This window comes from Desmodus rotundus, chromosome 8 (genome assembly GCF_022682495.2).
Source record: "Desmodus rotundus isolate HL8 chromosome 8, HLdesRot8A.1, whole genome shotgun sequence".
Lineage (NCBI taxonomy): Eukaryota > Metazoa > Chordata > Mammalia > Chiroptera > Phyllostomidae > Desmodus > Desmodus rotundus.
In genome coordinates, this window is record NC_071394.1 from 79,825,034 (window position 1) to 79,841,334 (window position 16,301).

The following is a 16,301-nucleotide window of genomic DNA, read 5'->3' on the forward strand; positions in this document are numbered from 1 at the left end:
TTTCCAAACATTGTTGTGCTGCGTACTACAGTAGAATAAAAGAATCAGCTAAAATGCTTCCATTCCTACAGAGGCACAAACTGGGAGAAGGGTTTTGGACACTTCTGCTTCCACAATGTTTTCAGTACATAAAACCCATCAAGGTCTCCAGGCAGCATTTTACAGAAAGTAGCAACTCCCTGGCCCAGCCAGCAAGTCTCTCCACTCTCTGGCCCCAGTTCATGCCTCAGGGAATTTGTATTGCAGGCTGCTTCCAGATTCAGCTAACCTCAAGTTAGAACCAGGTTAGAAGTCACTTCATCTAAGTGGAGTTAGTTACTCTCACACTCTGAGTTCCTAAAACTGTTAAACTGGTAAACTGGAATTAAATCCTGTTACCTATTTACAAAATGTGTGGCCTCAAGCAAGTCATTCAGCTCTGTGAGGATGAATTGAGATGACACAAATAAAGCATAGTCCTGACACTTACTAAGTGCCATTACCATTACTACCCCATTATGCAGATAAGAAATTGAGACTCCAAGTGGTCAGATACCAAAGGCCACAGAACTGATGTGTGAGAGGTAGGGGTCAGGGCTTGATACCAGTTCTTTTCCTTTCTTCTACAATTCTTAGTGAGCACCACTAAGCACCAAGCTTGGTACTGAGGACATTGCTGTGAAACAGGCAGGCATATAACCTAGTCACATGGTGCTTATATTCTGTTAGGGAAGATGGCCACCAAACCTTTACACAGATAAATTGAAAGGTGTTTGAAGGAGAAGAGTACCTAAATCCATGTTCAGGATTTTAGAGCAAGTCGTAAGATCCCTGGGTTTTGTCTGTAAGATCAGGGAAGGCTTCTGTGAAGAGGCAGCATTTAAACTGGGACCAGGAGGCAGAAAAGGTGTATGGAGATGAGAGTGGCAGCTGGCACTCAGGCAAAGGGAATCTCAAGAGAAAGACTGAGGAAGCATGGCAAATACAAGGAACTAAAAGGGCAGGGAGGGCTGGAGATGCAAATGGGGCCAGATCAGAGGACCACTGAGGGACATGGTATAGTTCTGGATGTCATCCATTCTTGAAGGAATAGGAAAGCAGCAAAAGCTTGGCTGTCCTTACTGAAACAGTCAATAATAAAAGGCTCACTCTGACCAGAGCTGGACATGGCAAACGCAGACTTTTGATACTATGTGTGAGCCATATGAACAAGTCTCTGGTGAAGACAGACCAAATCACTTTTTAATTGCCCAGCTGATGCTTCCATTAAAGTGCCCATCACTGATTATTATTATAGTTGAGTGTGCACCTCTATTCACTACACATAATTTTCTGAAAAACAGAGTAAATATTTATCTTCCTATCTCTCAAAACCAAATGCTCAATAAAGCTATGGATTGAAACAGACCTGCTTTTTTTGTTGGTTTCTCTTTTATACTCACCCAAGGGCATTTTTTTTCATTGCTTTTAGAGAGAGAGAAAAGGAGAGATCGATGTGAAAGAGAAACATCAATTGGTTGCCTCCTGTATGCACCCAGACCAAGGATTGAACTCACAACCTAGGTATGTGCCCTGACTCGGAATCAAACCCTCAATCTTTCGGTTACAAGATGACACTCCAACCAAGCTGCACAAGCCAGGGCCAGATCCACTTTTAATAACTAAAAATCTCTTCTTATATTTATATTGGCTGAGTAAGAATTTTCTTGCCAATTCATTCCACCTTAGTTACATAGATCTGAAGAGATAATATTTAAGGACATAAACACAAGTTCCACCTTCTTTTTGTAGCTTAACTTTAACAACAAAAACCTATTTCACCAGTGTGTGATTAAAACCATAGTTTTTATACTTTAGGATAAATCACTGTGTACAGTTCACATGTATAATTTTTTAAAATCTTGATTTAATTTTAACCAAGAACAAAATGCTCCAACAGAAGGACTTTCAGTGATTTTTCTAATTCTTTTGAGAATTTTTCAGATTCTTTCTTTGAATATTTAGCTACTCTGATAAGGGTAGGGCAACTGTTTCGACTACTTATATTAAAAGATAGAACTGAGTCATAATCAATCGTTCACATGCTTGAGGTTTATTTTTGGGATTTCAGGAAATGAGGATAATGGGATAAAATGATGAAAGTGGGATTATGAATATGCTACTAGGGTATGATAGAGATTTTCTATTTGATCCCTCTTTTATCTCCAGATGAATTTCCCACCATTCTGACCCTGCCCTGTGCCCCAAAGCCTGTCCTGTAGGGGGTTAGCATCACTGGGCTCACACAGACAGGCTTCCAAGTGGGTATGGCCAAAGGAACACACTGGAACTCCTTCAAAGATCAAAGAAGGTGGAGGGCAAGTAGGAGAAGGGTGTAGTGCTTCCCATTCCCTCCTTCTTCTGGGTGGCATTTTTGGTCAGTGGCCTCCTCCTCTGTGGCTCCAGCTCTCTCTCTGGACTCCAGGAATGAATGCTATTTCTTCTCTTTGCTCCGTTGGATCTACCCTAATAGCAGTTCTAATTGCTGTTACTTTCTGGGTGAAGGAACCCCATGTCACCCTTAACTCTGCCCCCTCCTTTCTCTGAAAGTAAGCTCTTCATTAAAGTCTCCTGAACTTTATGCACTGGACTCTGTTTCCTGCCAGACCCAAGAATTCAAACCATGGACTTGTAAAACCAGCAATCTCCCTTCTTTGATGGTGACCAGTTATCACAATGGTTATTCATCTTCCAGAGCAATTCCTTCAGACTCTGTATGTAAGCTCTTACAGTTCTCAGGCAGAAATGACACTTTTCAAATTGGTCAGTGCAGGAGAACACAGGAGGTGCTCCTGAAAGGCAGAATAGAGGGGCTGACAGGCAGGAGTCTGTTACATGTCAAGAATAAAATGTTTACAAGGAGGTACCACTTTCTCCTACTTCTACCTGGGCTTCCTCTTGCTGAGAGCTTGGACTAGAAGTCAGCATTGTATTTTCACCCTGAATACTAGTAAGTTGTATCAATGCCTGGGGAAGTTGCCCTGTGTGTCAACTTGACTTTGCTACTTTCTCAGATCAGAAGATCTGCTTACCACTAGCCAATACACACAGAAAGAGAGTCAACCATCTTATATTACTAGCTACCTGCCCATGATCTTTTCTTCTTTCTCTCTTTCATCCCAGGATAAATCTTTCTTCTGCACTAAAGTGAAAGATAAGCAGGATAAGAAAATTCTGCTTTGCTTAGCCTTACCTGTCCCTTTAACAGATGAGCACTTCTTTTCCACAGGAGAGGACTGGCATATGCTTACACAATAATCTGCTCTGAGCTCCTTCTTTGGATTTTTCTTTTACCAAGGTGACTGAATTTAAGGTTAGATGTTAATTGGAAATCACCTGGGAGTCTATAAACACTCCATCTTGCTTTCACTTGGTGCAAGTAACCTAGATGTTAACTATCATTTCTGAATATTAGGGAACTCTTTTGAACAAGAGCAGATTTAAAGCATTCTTCCAGAGAGTTGATAAGAACTGATGTGGCTTATGTCAACAAGCTATCCCAACAAGAATCCAAATGTCTCCCTCTGTACCCAGCAGGCATTCAGAACTGACAGAGTTGCTAAGATAAAGACACAGGCACATAGATAAACAGCAGTCTCCAGAAAAAATGTTCTAAACTCTAGCCATGACCAGCCGAAGGGAAAGACAGATCTCGTCTTCCATCCTGGTGGGGAAATCCCTTTCTTCAGCTGTAAGGCAACACCTGAGAGAGGCAGCAGGGATTAACAAAACTGAGTTCCTACTATATGAATATTTTTCCACTCTTTATTCCTACTTCTAAGCATTCATTTCAAAGGATATTATATTGGGGAACTATATAAGGAGCTGGGTGGATACGCTCAAATGTTAAAAGTGGTATGTCTGGGAAATTGAAGTGTGTAAGTCACTTTTACTTCCTTCTGTGTATTTGTGAAATTTTCCAAATTTTTATAAACACCTATGTATGATTTCTGCAATCAGGAAAACATTAAAAAAAATAAAACCCTGTAAGTATTCAGGAATCTGTTTTCTATAAGAACCAAATGTATGTAATTCTTGAAACTCAAAATCCAAATTACATTTATTTCTTGTGTATTTTAAGATTGTCAATCATATAATTATTTTATAAACTACTTTTTAAACTTGCAAAACCATTCAAAATGTGAAAAACAAGAATGTTAAATTGGATTTAACGCTCAAATTTTTCCCCTGGTATACATCATGACCTTAACTGAGACAATTAAACTCTTCAAGTTTAAAACTCACTATTTTCACACTCTGAAGTACTCCCTAATACACATGAAAAGGAATGGAACTGTTTTTCTTTGTAAGAACACCACACAGACAATATCATATTAAGTTATATGGCTAAGAGACTACAGATAAAAAACAGACTGGTGTTTCTTCCACTACAAATGCTAGCCAATAAAAACTTTCCAGTCTACAGTTGATTAATACTTGACACCAGATCTATGGAAAAGAAAGTTAATCGTTGCTGGCTGTTAGCTAAAGCAACAGACACACTAAGAAACCTGCCTACTACCAGTTCATGACTGCTGTTTAATAAGACAACTAATTTTAATAAGACGACACAGGTACACATGTGTTACTCACTGTCTTATAATACTGAAATATATTAACAGGGAATCTTAGAAATCATAAACATCTTTACTAGCTTCAGGAAGCCAGTAAATTTGAACAAGTGATTCCTTTTAAACTGTCCTAATGTAGTAGCAAGTGGTCTCTTCTCTAACTTTCATTTCCAAGTGACTTATAGTTATAACTATCAGAACGATAATAAACAACAGGATGGAGAGGGGAGGGGATAGAGAATGGAGTCTTAAATATTTCCTCTTAGAGCATGTAAGAGGAGATATGTGCCAGACCACTAAAAATTCCTTGTGTTCAATATGTGGAAACTTAAACATATCAATGAATAAAATATATAGAAATAAAAGATTAATGTATCCCTCACATGCTTCTCTCCTTCTCTCACTTCCTTCCCCTCTCTTTAAAAGTTATAATATCTGACCTGACTGGTGTGGCTCAGTGGATTGAGTGCCGGCCTGTGAACCAAAGGGCTGCAGGGTTTGATTCCCGGTCAGGGCACATGCCTGGGTTGAGGGCCAGGTCCCCAGTAGGGGGCGCATGAGAAGCAACCACACATTGATGTTTCTCTCTCTCTTCCCCTCTGTCTAAAAATAAATAAATAAAATCTTTAAAAAAATAAAAGTTCAAAAACTCTGCAAAAATAAGACCATTAGACAAACTTAAAATGCAAGAGAAAAAAAGGCAGTTTTTTAACTAATGTTAAGTCTTAACTGAACATGGTTAGAAGCTGTAGAAATCAGTGCCTGAAGCAAATTTAAAAAGACAATTCAAAAGCTAGTGTTAAAAATTAGGACAGAGTTCTAAAAGCTAGGGAAAAGTGTGAGATCTCTCTATTTACCACAAATTCTGACCAAACAGAACCACCACATCACCACTAGGAGCACATTTATGGTTCAGACTACAATGAAACTTTAAAAGCATAGGGGAAAGGACCTAACATAAAACACTATTGTTGAGAAAACTGCCTGAAGACCCTAATTAAACAAAAGCACCAAGTGCTCCTCTCAAAATCTCTTGTGATAGTGGACCTGAAGAGCAGAAAACAGAGCAGACCGTTTAAAAGAAGGGTCCAGGAGCTGAAAGGACAAGTGACTGCATCACAAGGTGGTAATTACACCATGGGGAAGTAAAAAAGGCCAGACTGAAGGGCTCCAAGAGGTACTTCAAAATGAGCTAATCATTGCTAGAAGAGGTGGGGTAAGTCGGCTCCTCACTATAGTATTTGTGGGGAAATAAAAAGATGCTGGGTCTCCAAAGCAAGAACAAACAAAAGCGGCTGCTAATGACCAAGGTGACTACTAGATACCTTCCTTATACCCCAATGTTCCCACAGTAATAGAGGCTAAACGTAGATGTACCCATCTCCGATTTAGCTCAGAACCTTGAGAAGCCAGAAAAGGGGCTTCTGCAGTTGGTAAACCACTGTTCTAGAACCGCCCTCAGCAAGGGCCTGGGTAGAACACTCAGGTTCTCCGGCCAACAGTCCTATGCTGAAGGAGAAATCACTTGCCTTTCCTAAATCATATGTTCATCTGAAAAATGGGGACAAATCTGCTCCTCTCTGACTTCGAAAGATTGGAGTATAAAATAAAACACAGAATACATGTGAAAATGCTCTGAATAAAATCACATTGGATTTGCACATTTTATCATTTGAAACATGGTTTTACTTACACTATAAAGGCTAGATAATTTGGTTGGTCTTTTAGTCTATGAGCTGTGTAAGGTCTAAAATGTCTGAAGTATTGGCAAGGTTACAATGAAAGCAGCTAGACATCAGCAGTAGACAGAAAAATAAATGTAGGGCAGTTTGGAGAAGTTTAGTGCAGGGGACAATTTATCTTACTGTGTCCTACGGGGTCACTATGCACTGGGCAGAAAATGTTTTTAACAGAGACCCTGTTACTAATAAACAGTTAAATTACAGTCCATATGCTTTTCTTTAAAAATCAGGGAAATGTGTATGCTTTAGAAAAGAGTAACACATAAAAAATGAATATACTAGTGCACTTACAATGGCAAGTGCTGATCAGCAGAAATGGAAATGGATGGTATACAGTCACAAGAGTTCTTCTCACACTGGCGTTTAAAAACCCTTGGAGGCATGTGAGGTTGGGAGGGAGAAGGGTGAATCAGGGACCACTGAGGTGTTGCAAATGTTAAATGTGACAGATAATGCACAAACCAACTCTCATACAGCAGCCCACAAGTATTCGGACAGTGGACATCTGTTGGTTTTACTAGCCCTACATCAACTCTCCCTGCTGGGGAATGACAACTCCCCCAGTAAGTACTTTCTGGGAGATACAGTAACTAAGTACCTGTCGAGGGCCAGTCTGGGCCTGAGAGATACTCTCTCAGTAGAGAATGGTGTTAAAAACAGTTAGTTGGAGAGGTTAATAAATCCAGTGACCTGAGGTGGCACTGCTACCTGGATCCCTGAAGCTATTCTGGATCTGATCCACTCTGAGGTTTCCCTCCTCAGCTCCGTTGTCATTTCTGGGAGCTACACCACATCCTTTCAGTAACCTTCTTTTTTGCTTCAAGTAGCCAGATTTAGTTTCTACTGCTTACAACCAAACACCTTTAGCTCATTAGCTATTATTTCAAGTCCAGAAAAATCCATTTTCTCAAAGATTTTGGCAGATAAAATTTAATTTGATTGGCATACAATTTAAACTATTAATTTGATGGTAGAAAAATGGATGTATCGTGGAATAAAATACAAAATTCATGGAAAATATTAATCTATTGGATTTTTCCACTGAGATTCTTTAAACATGTGCTTCCTCTACTTCTCACTCTCCTTCCCCCATGAAAGTTTTTTCAGCTGTGGGTTTAAAAAGCGCTGGTATAGTGACAGGTTTCCCCCAACTTTTAGGATCTGCCCCTACCTAGGTAAAAGATCTAGGGCAAATTACTTAACCTCCCTAAGGCTCACTTATCACACCTTTAAAACGGGAATGATAACAGTGCCTACCTCATACAACTATTATCCCAGGAGATAATACAGGGAAGAACTTAGCACTGCTTCTCACCAGAGTTTATCAGTCAAGGCAAACAAAAAAATTGGTTAATACAACAAAAGCATACTGGGGCATATTGTTTGCAAAGATGGCCTCAACAATGACCCCCATCCCATCTCCACCCAATTTCCTGTAGGCAAGACCTGTGGTGTGCTGGTCTTGTGGCTTGCTGTGACCAAGTGAACGTGGCAGAGTGTCACTACATAACTTTTTTAAAAAATATTTATTTATTTATTTTAGAGAGGGGAAAGGAGGGAGAAAGAGAAGGAGAGAAACATGGATTGGTTGTCTCTGGCATGCCCCACAACTGGGGATATTGTCTGAAACCCAGGCAACTATCCTCACCGGGAATCAAACTGGCAACCCCTCAATTGAGCAGGCTGGTGCTCAATTCACTGAGCCACACCAGCCAAGGTGACACTGTATGACTTTTTAGTCCAGACCTCAAAAGGCCTTTGAGCTGTCACCCTCTTATAATAAGGTGCCTCCAGGTGAGAAAATCTGTTCCAGATGCTGGAAGATGAGATCAGGTGGAGCTCTGATGAGCTGCCCCAACTAGAGGTCCCTAGACCAACCTGCTCCAATTGGAGCTTTCAAATAACAACAGCCACATTAGAGACCTCAGGCCAGGCAAGACCAGCTAAGAAACTGCCCTGCCCTAATTGTGAGCAGATAAATGCTCATTGTTTTAAGCCACAAAGTTTTGGAGAAGGTTGTTGCTACTCAGCAATAGATAACTGACATGCTTCATGAATTGTCATATTTCTACATTTTTTAAAATTCCATGCATTTCCCAAATTTTCCTATGAACAAACTCAAAGCTCAAGGTTGTCAAATAACTGTGTCATTACCAAATGTGGTTACACTTCTCAATCTTCATGACCAGGTCAATGATTCCAATTCCATATAAACACTGAAATATATCTCTGTCAGAAATTGGGGGTATAAGGCAGGGAGTTGAACATGCTCTTAAAGCCAAAAAACTCATGTGAAAAATTTTCTAAATTATCATAGTTATACCACAAGAATACAGATGCAAACATAGTCAAATTGAAATTTAAGGTAACTGGCTAAGAGAAGAAAAATAAAACAAAATTGCTATGATTTATTCAGAAACTAGGAATCGAAGAGATTCTCCTTTAACAGTTTTTGTGCCTGCATTTTCTTCCATATACTTAATTTTTAAAAAGATTTTATTTATTTATTTTTAGAGAAGGGAAGGGAGGGAGAAAGAAAGAGAGAGAAACATCAACGTGGGGTTGCCTCTCAAGCACCCCCTTCTGGGGACCTGGCCTGCAACCCAGGCACGTGCCCTGACTGGAATCAAACGGGCAACCCTTTTGTTTGCAGTCTGGTGCTCAATCCACTGAGCCACACCAGCCAAGGTTTCTTCCATATACTTTAAAGATGACCAAAACCCTCTTTTAAATATTCATCAGAAACTATCAAGAGGAAATGCTTACTTAGGTTCCCATCCAATCAACAAATACTTATGTAGCACCAACTCCATGCCAGTGAGTTGTGAGCACCTGAACTTTTTCTTTTTTCTTTCTTTTTGATACTACACAGAGATACCAGGGTAAAAGGCACATGACTGTGTGAAACTAGACCACACACGTGTCCTGGTCAAGGTACCTGGTCTGGTTAGAGGGTTTACTCTAGTGAATGTGGCAAATAAGGCTCTACCCTAACGTGAACCTATGACTAGAAGGGAAGAAATATTAGCCAATATTATAATTATCAACACCAATATTATCATTATCATTACTGTTATTATTCTATACCCTACTGCTTCTACCACTTCTTCCTCATTAGTTACTATTTAGTATCTGGCACTCTGCTAAGCACTTGCCCCCTTTAATCTTCATAACAACTTAGCAAGGTATTACCCACATTTTAGAGATGACACTGAGGCCTTTACTGGGTAAAGTAACACAGACAGTAAGTGATAGAGCTCATGATTTTAAACACTACTCTATAATGCCTCTACACATGAATTCATTATGGTTTTATAGGAATTTCAACAGGGGGAAAAATACTTCCACAGCAAGAATTGAAGTATAACATACTACTCGATCAATATAAATGTGTGTGTTTTCAGTGAGTTTCTTCTGAAAACTGTTTAGTCCTGTGTGGAATTTTTTCTTTCCTTTTGGAAGAGTCTGAACAACATTCCTATCAGCAATACAGAAAACAGTTTTAAAGGTATAAGAAAGTATGTTTCCTTTCTTATTCAATACAACATAGACAGTGAAGGGAATTAGTCATCTCAAGGAATGACGGCTCAATTAGCCACAAATAGGGGACGTTTTTAATTACTATGTTTATTCTTTAATAGCTTTATTTTTTCCTGATTATCAAAGAAGCAAATGCTAAATAAGAAAAAAAAGAGAAAAAGTTTTTAAAAATATCACCCACAATCTTATTACCTAGAAATAACAAGTACCTATTATTAAGTATAGTATATCTTTTCAGCTACATTATATTCAGATACACCACACATTATACATATTCGAATGCTATGCTTTTTTCTGAGTATCATTACATACCAATAAGTATCAACCTGCATCATCCTTTTTAAAGCCTGCATAGTAGTTCACTGTATTGGTAGGCCCTAATTGACTTAACCCTTTATTAATAGGCATTTAGGTTACTTTCCACGTTTTTCTATTATAAAAAAAAATTGGGGCAGTGAGTAGTCTGGTTCATACATCTATGCGTACTTGACCAACCGTTGGTTTCTTCAAGATAAACTTCCTAGATGTTGGCTTGCCATTTTATTTTATGCCTTCATTTTTATGGCCCAGAGTGTCATCCAGAAAATGTGTACCATATTTACCTTTTTAAAAAAGGAAACCCTTAAATGTTAAGTGCAATAACATATTTTACATTTCTAATATCTAGATAAAATGGCAACAACTTTTAAAAACTGTAACTTATTCCTAAATAGCTAAAATGTTGATTCATGCCTCTAATATTACATTAGGTTTATATTTGGAAGGGGAAAATTCTAAAATACTCAATAACTTCTGGTTTTATTTTCAGCATAATGTTTCAATAAACTTGAAAAAGAACATTCTTGCTGCAAAACAAGCAAATTAGTAGAGAATGTTAAGGAATGGCTATATCAATCAGTTATAGCAATTACCAGGTCACCAAATCTTCACCCTATACAATGGCCATGAGAGAAGGGTCAATGAAGAGAAAAAAGGTGAAACTAAAAGCAGCATCCCGCAGAGCTTCAGTGATGGCCAGATGAAATTACACACAGACATACACATCTACATGCTCTGTACACACCAATCATGGAGCTAATCTCTGGGGGTTAGAGAACAAGAGGAATCTTTGTGTGCTTTATTTAACCAAACATCATGCAGAAAGTGGGTGGGGAGGCTGAATACAAATTTCCTCAACATAAAAGTGTCTAGTTAGCAACCTGAGGGCCTAGTATCAATTACTTCCCCTCCAGGGCTAGGGGAGAATAAATGGAACTTGAAGCACAGGGCATCTCTGAAGGCACTGATTCCCTACAAAGCCATCACACAGGACAGGGTTCAATCATCAAGTTCTACAAAAAACTGTGCAAGGTGAGCACTTTTTTAGCAATATATAAAATTCACTAGTCATACAGTATAATATGTGTGCTAAGAAGGCCACACACTATAAGTAGTAACAACCAACCTACTTGAGTTTCATCCTAATGGGGAGATGGAGCATTAGATTATGCATGAAATACTTGAAGTGGCAAATGGCTGTGTGTGTGTGTGAGTGTGTGTGTGTGTGGAAGGTGGGGGTTGCTTGGTGATGCCACAAACCTATAGGACTGATGAGTCTAACATTTTTCTAGGTAAACCACAGCCTACGGGTCAAATCCAGCTGCTTGCCTATATATACCATGACCCCAGAATGGCTTTTATACTTTTAAATGGTTGAAAAAGTAAAATATTTCATGGCATATAAAATTTCATGAAATTTAAATGTTAGTGTCCACAATGTTTTACTGGAACACAGCCATGCCCATTCCCTTATGTTTATGACTGTTTTCTAGATACACTGGTGGAATTGAGTAAGTACAACAGAGACCTGGGCAGCTTGCAAATTTGAAAATATTTACTATCTTGTCCTTTACAGAAAGATTGTTGACCTCTGTTCCGGGCCATAAAATCATGTTGTTTTGAATGAATCACAGCTCCAAACCTGTGTATTCTTGTTGGTTTGGCCCCTGAAATACCCAGAATTTAATTGCCAGCCTAACAGAGAATGTAGCCCAAATGTTAAGTGTATGGGACCGGTCTAACAGGTCTTATAAAGCAGGGGTACCCACCCATGGAAATCAGAAAGATGTGAAAGGCTTTTTCTGAATTGAAAGTAGGATGGTCCCAGAAGGTTTATATAAGAATGGGTATAATTAAAAGTTTTCTCTTTGAAAGAATGTATTAGCTATCTCCTTCCAAAGATGAGAATGAAACCATCCTCAAAATGGCTACCACCTTTGAGCATTTACTAGGAGCCTAGAACTTAGCAAAGCCTTTTGTTTTTATTATCTCATTTAATGGTCATCTCTTCAAGACTCAGCGAGGCTGACTGGCTCAAGCTGAACACAACCAGAAAGCTAAGGAAATGGAAGTCAATCCAAGGTTGTCAAAACCAAAGAGTCTAAAGCTGTGTTCATAGCCACTTGAAAACAGAAGGCGTGAATGCTCACCATGAACAGACAAGAGGAAAAGGGAAAGACCACAGAAATACTAGAAGCAAGTTATATCTTTATGGTCATGATATTATAAGCATTTTATTTATATATCTCTCACTTTTCAGTCATTACCCTAATACAATTCAGTTCTTCCACTTTCCCTATTGAGAAATATTGATACAGGTAGCAGTTGTGAAGGCCTTTTAAAGACGTCAGAATTAGAGAGCCAAAGTTATAGGTCTAACTGCCACTAATGAAATCCCTGGGGTACTGGTGAGGATCCCATAAAGGATGGAGTGAGCAAACCTCTTTTGAGATGACAGACTGGAAAACACATGTGTGGTTTTTAATTTAGATTTTTCATTTAAATTACAGGTGAAAAGCGAAACTGAAATGGAATCTCACCCTGAGAGAGCTATATGCTTGTAGGTGGCTATTGCTTCTTTCTGCCCAGCATCCATGTCCTCAGCTTTGTTAACTGTACCACAATTTCCCTCAACTTTCCCCCAAATGTCCCTATACGAGGACAAAATCCTGTCATTTTTGAAAACTTGATTTTTAAAAAATGTTTCAATTTGTTAATATTGTCACCATACTTATTTAAAAATACTGTACATCAGTACTACAGACCATGTTTTTACACATTAATTCAAATGTTTATAAATGGTTACCCACATCTAGCTTCCAAATCCTTCCTGTAGAACAAATGAGGGGCTTGGAGTTTTATATAAGAAACTCCATGCCAGCCTCCCAACATCTCTACTAAATTAGTTTTACCCAGATAAGAAACTCGAGGGTCAGGCAAGTTAAGTAGCAATAGTAAATGAAAGAACCCAGATTTGAACTTGACTGTTTTAACTTAGAATCTATGTTTTTTCCATCATGCCCTGCTCTTGCCAAGGCACAAGCACATTTTCATAGAGTGATTGCCTCCCAGTCAAATTTCAAATTTGCTGGAGAGTAATAAGAAAGTGGAGTTGAATGAAATGTTTGCTCCAGGGGCTGGTAGTCTCTGCTCTGCTGAGTCAAGTCTCTGCTGATAGACCATAAATCTTTGTCTTCTAAGTTTTTAAATATAATTTAAAAACAGACACAGTGCACTCAAGATGGCATGTCAAGCCCTTTATGTGTGTGGTTTATCAACTAACAGGCAGCAATTTGCAGTGGGAACAAAATGGAAGTGTCTTTCTGTACCTCTCAGACCACATGACTAGGCTAAAGAAACTTTAAAAGGCCAAGTATTGAACACAAAGATCTACTTTTCCTACTTTTTCCTCTTAAGTATTATTCAAGCTCCCATTTTATTTAATAAAAATACATATCTTAACTTTTTTTAGGCCCTGATCCTCTTTTATAACAAAAACTATAGGCCTTTCCCCAGAAAAATACACATACACAAAAAGTCTGGGTAACAATAGGGGTTTCAGGAATCTCTTGAAGCCTATTAATGGACCCTATAGGTCCACAGACCTCAAGATAACCCTTGCTCTGAACACATATTATAGAAATTCCTACATCGTTTCAAAGAACCAGGGTAAAGACCATTAACCTAGTTCTCTCATCATCCTTTATGGTTTCAGAAAGCTAAAATTAAATAAACACTCAAATTTTCTCAAATAGACTCCCATAGTGTCAAAGATACCAGGAATCTAATGACTTGAGTAAATTGCCAAATGTAAGGTCATATAAATCCAAGGTCCAAATCAGTTTGTTATAGCTTAAAATCTTCTACTTCCTTCTGCTTGGAGATTTCCCAGGAAAATAAAGAAATGTTAATATGGCCTAGTAGAGCTTGCGTCCTTCCTACTCTCACATTCATGAACATGTTGATATATTTATTACTAATCACATGAAAAAGACACCATTTCTAAAATTTACTAAAAGGTATTCTTTCACTATATATGATATAAAGAAAAGTCCATTAAAATAATTCTTAAATATTCAACATAGATCTGTGTCAATGCAATTGGGAGTTAAATTATGTGGCTGACAAAGTAGATTTTTAAAAGTTCATAAACGCTCAAATTTTGATGTTTCCCATCACTTGAGTCAAGAAGTTTCAGAAATGTTTATTTTCAGATATATCTCAAACTCTAAAGGTTTTCTTATTTCTCTTGGTCAACTATTACTTTAGAACATTTCTAGCACTGTTCAACATGTTGTAAGTTACAAAAGGACCTTACAAAAGCAGCCAGGATTCCATCTATGAATAGAACGTCTCATGAAAATTTAATTGCAGGGGACAGCGATACCTGTCTATAAACATTAAAGATTATTTTGAATCACTAGACACTGTTTCAAATCAGCATCACAATAGGACTAGTTATCAAGTAACTTAAACAAGAACTTCATTTTACCACTTGACAATTACCTTTTAAATAATAATGATGCCCACCAAAGTGCCACTAGGAATATACAGATAATCAATTGATACTTTTGATTTATAATGTGTAGTACTTAAGATTTTAAGTAATTATTTTAGTTAAGAGTATCTTCTCTTCTTCTAAAACCAAGAAAAGGAGCAGCAACTTAAGCGGAGGGCAGCAAGTATTCAGGCCAATATTATTAAGCCAGGGGAGGATTCCCACCCTGGGGGAGAGACAGTTATACCTTAGAATCTTTGCTCAAAGTAACTTTTTTTTGGCCCCTGTGCCAAAAGTCAAAGATGCTAACTCTTCAAAGTACTGTTCAAGAGCATTACTGAAATTTCCGACCTCATATATATGAATAAAATTTCACATATACTGGTTTCTAATTAGAGGTTAAACACACTTCACTTTCATTGACAACTCTTCCCTTTTGAGACCTGAGAGAAACAGGGAGAATGAACCAAACTTGAGAAAGGAAACTGGAACAACCAGATCCATCCTACATAACTGCTTCATCCCAGAAATGAAGAGGCAGGATACTTGGGAGACAGGAAAATTGGAAAATAATTCCTCGCCCAATAAAATATCAAACCTCGGTTCGAAACTCAGACAGGCTGTTATGGTTAGCTGAGTCTATCTCACTGGAGATAAAACCAGTTGTAGTGGCTCTTGCTTCTCCTCGACCTCTCATCACCTAAAGGTTGTCCTTTGGGAGAAACTCAACGAAACTGAATCAAAGTGATTTTTGGGAAGAGATGTCAATATAATTTGCAGTGTGTTCCGGAAATGTGTAACTCTACACACAAGGCAACGTTTCTCATTAAGTATCTCCCCCCGCCTTCACTTTCAACTTCCCCTTAAGGAGAGAACAGTCACAAAGACATTTTTTGAAATACCAAAGAGAAAACTGAATAAAAAGCACCCCATCCCTGATCAGCGACAGGACCCCGACGCTGGGTAGGACGGCAGACCGGACGCTCTCAGTCGTGCAGCGAGCTCCTTTCGGAGGTCGCCAAGTTTCTCCTTCCCCTTTTCCCAGCACCCGCCGACGATCCGGGGAGTAGAGGCGGCCGCTCGAGCCCGTTCCGCGCCACCTGGACGCAGGGCCTTTCTCGGTCGCCGGCCGCGCTAGTCACGACTGTGCGCATTCGAGACCCTCCCGTGCACGCGTGGACGCTAACTTCCCGGGACCCTCGCGTCGCTCCCCTTATTCCACGACTCCCAGGCTCAGCTGAATCCAGGAGCCCTCGTCGCCCTCCCCACCCCCGAGGGAACAAGCACACCCCCAGCAGTGGCAGCACAGAAGGGGCGGCCGGCGCCGCAGTCTCCTTTCCCCGGAAGGCGCAGGGCCCGGACCTCCGGCGGCTCGCAGCCCCAGCCGCACAGACGCGCCCAGAGAGCTCACCTGGCTGCTGGCGTTGGCCTCCGGGGCGGCCTCTGGGCGTGGGCCAGGCGGGGGCGGCGGGGGGGCGGCGGGGACTGGGCTGCAGCTAGGGCCGCCGCCCGCTTGACTAGGCTCCCACACGTGCCGGCCCCGCAGCCGCCCCCGGGGAATGCGGGCGGCACGGGGAGCTCGGGTCCCGCGGCGGCGCGGCGCGGCACTGCGCG

The 16,301-nt window shown here is 39.8% G+C and overlaps 1 protein-coding gene across 1 annotated transcript in view; it reads right to left on the minus strand.

Annotated features, from left to right (window-relative positions):
* Positions 1-16,189, minus strand: part of ATXN7 (ataxin 7) — a 144,188-nt gene extending 127,999 nt beyond the window's left edge. The window contains exon 1 of the mRNA XM_053930301.1: positions 16,099-16,189. The gene's annotated coding sequence lies outside the window, so the exon portion shown is untranslated. The remainder of the gene's footprint in view (positions 1-16,098) is intronic.
* Between the last annotated feature and the right edge of the window lie 112 nt (positions 16,190-16,301).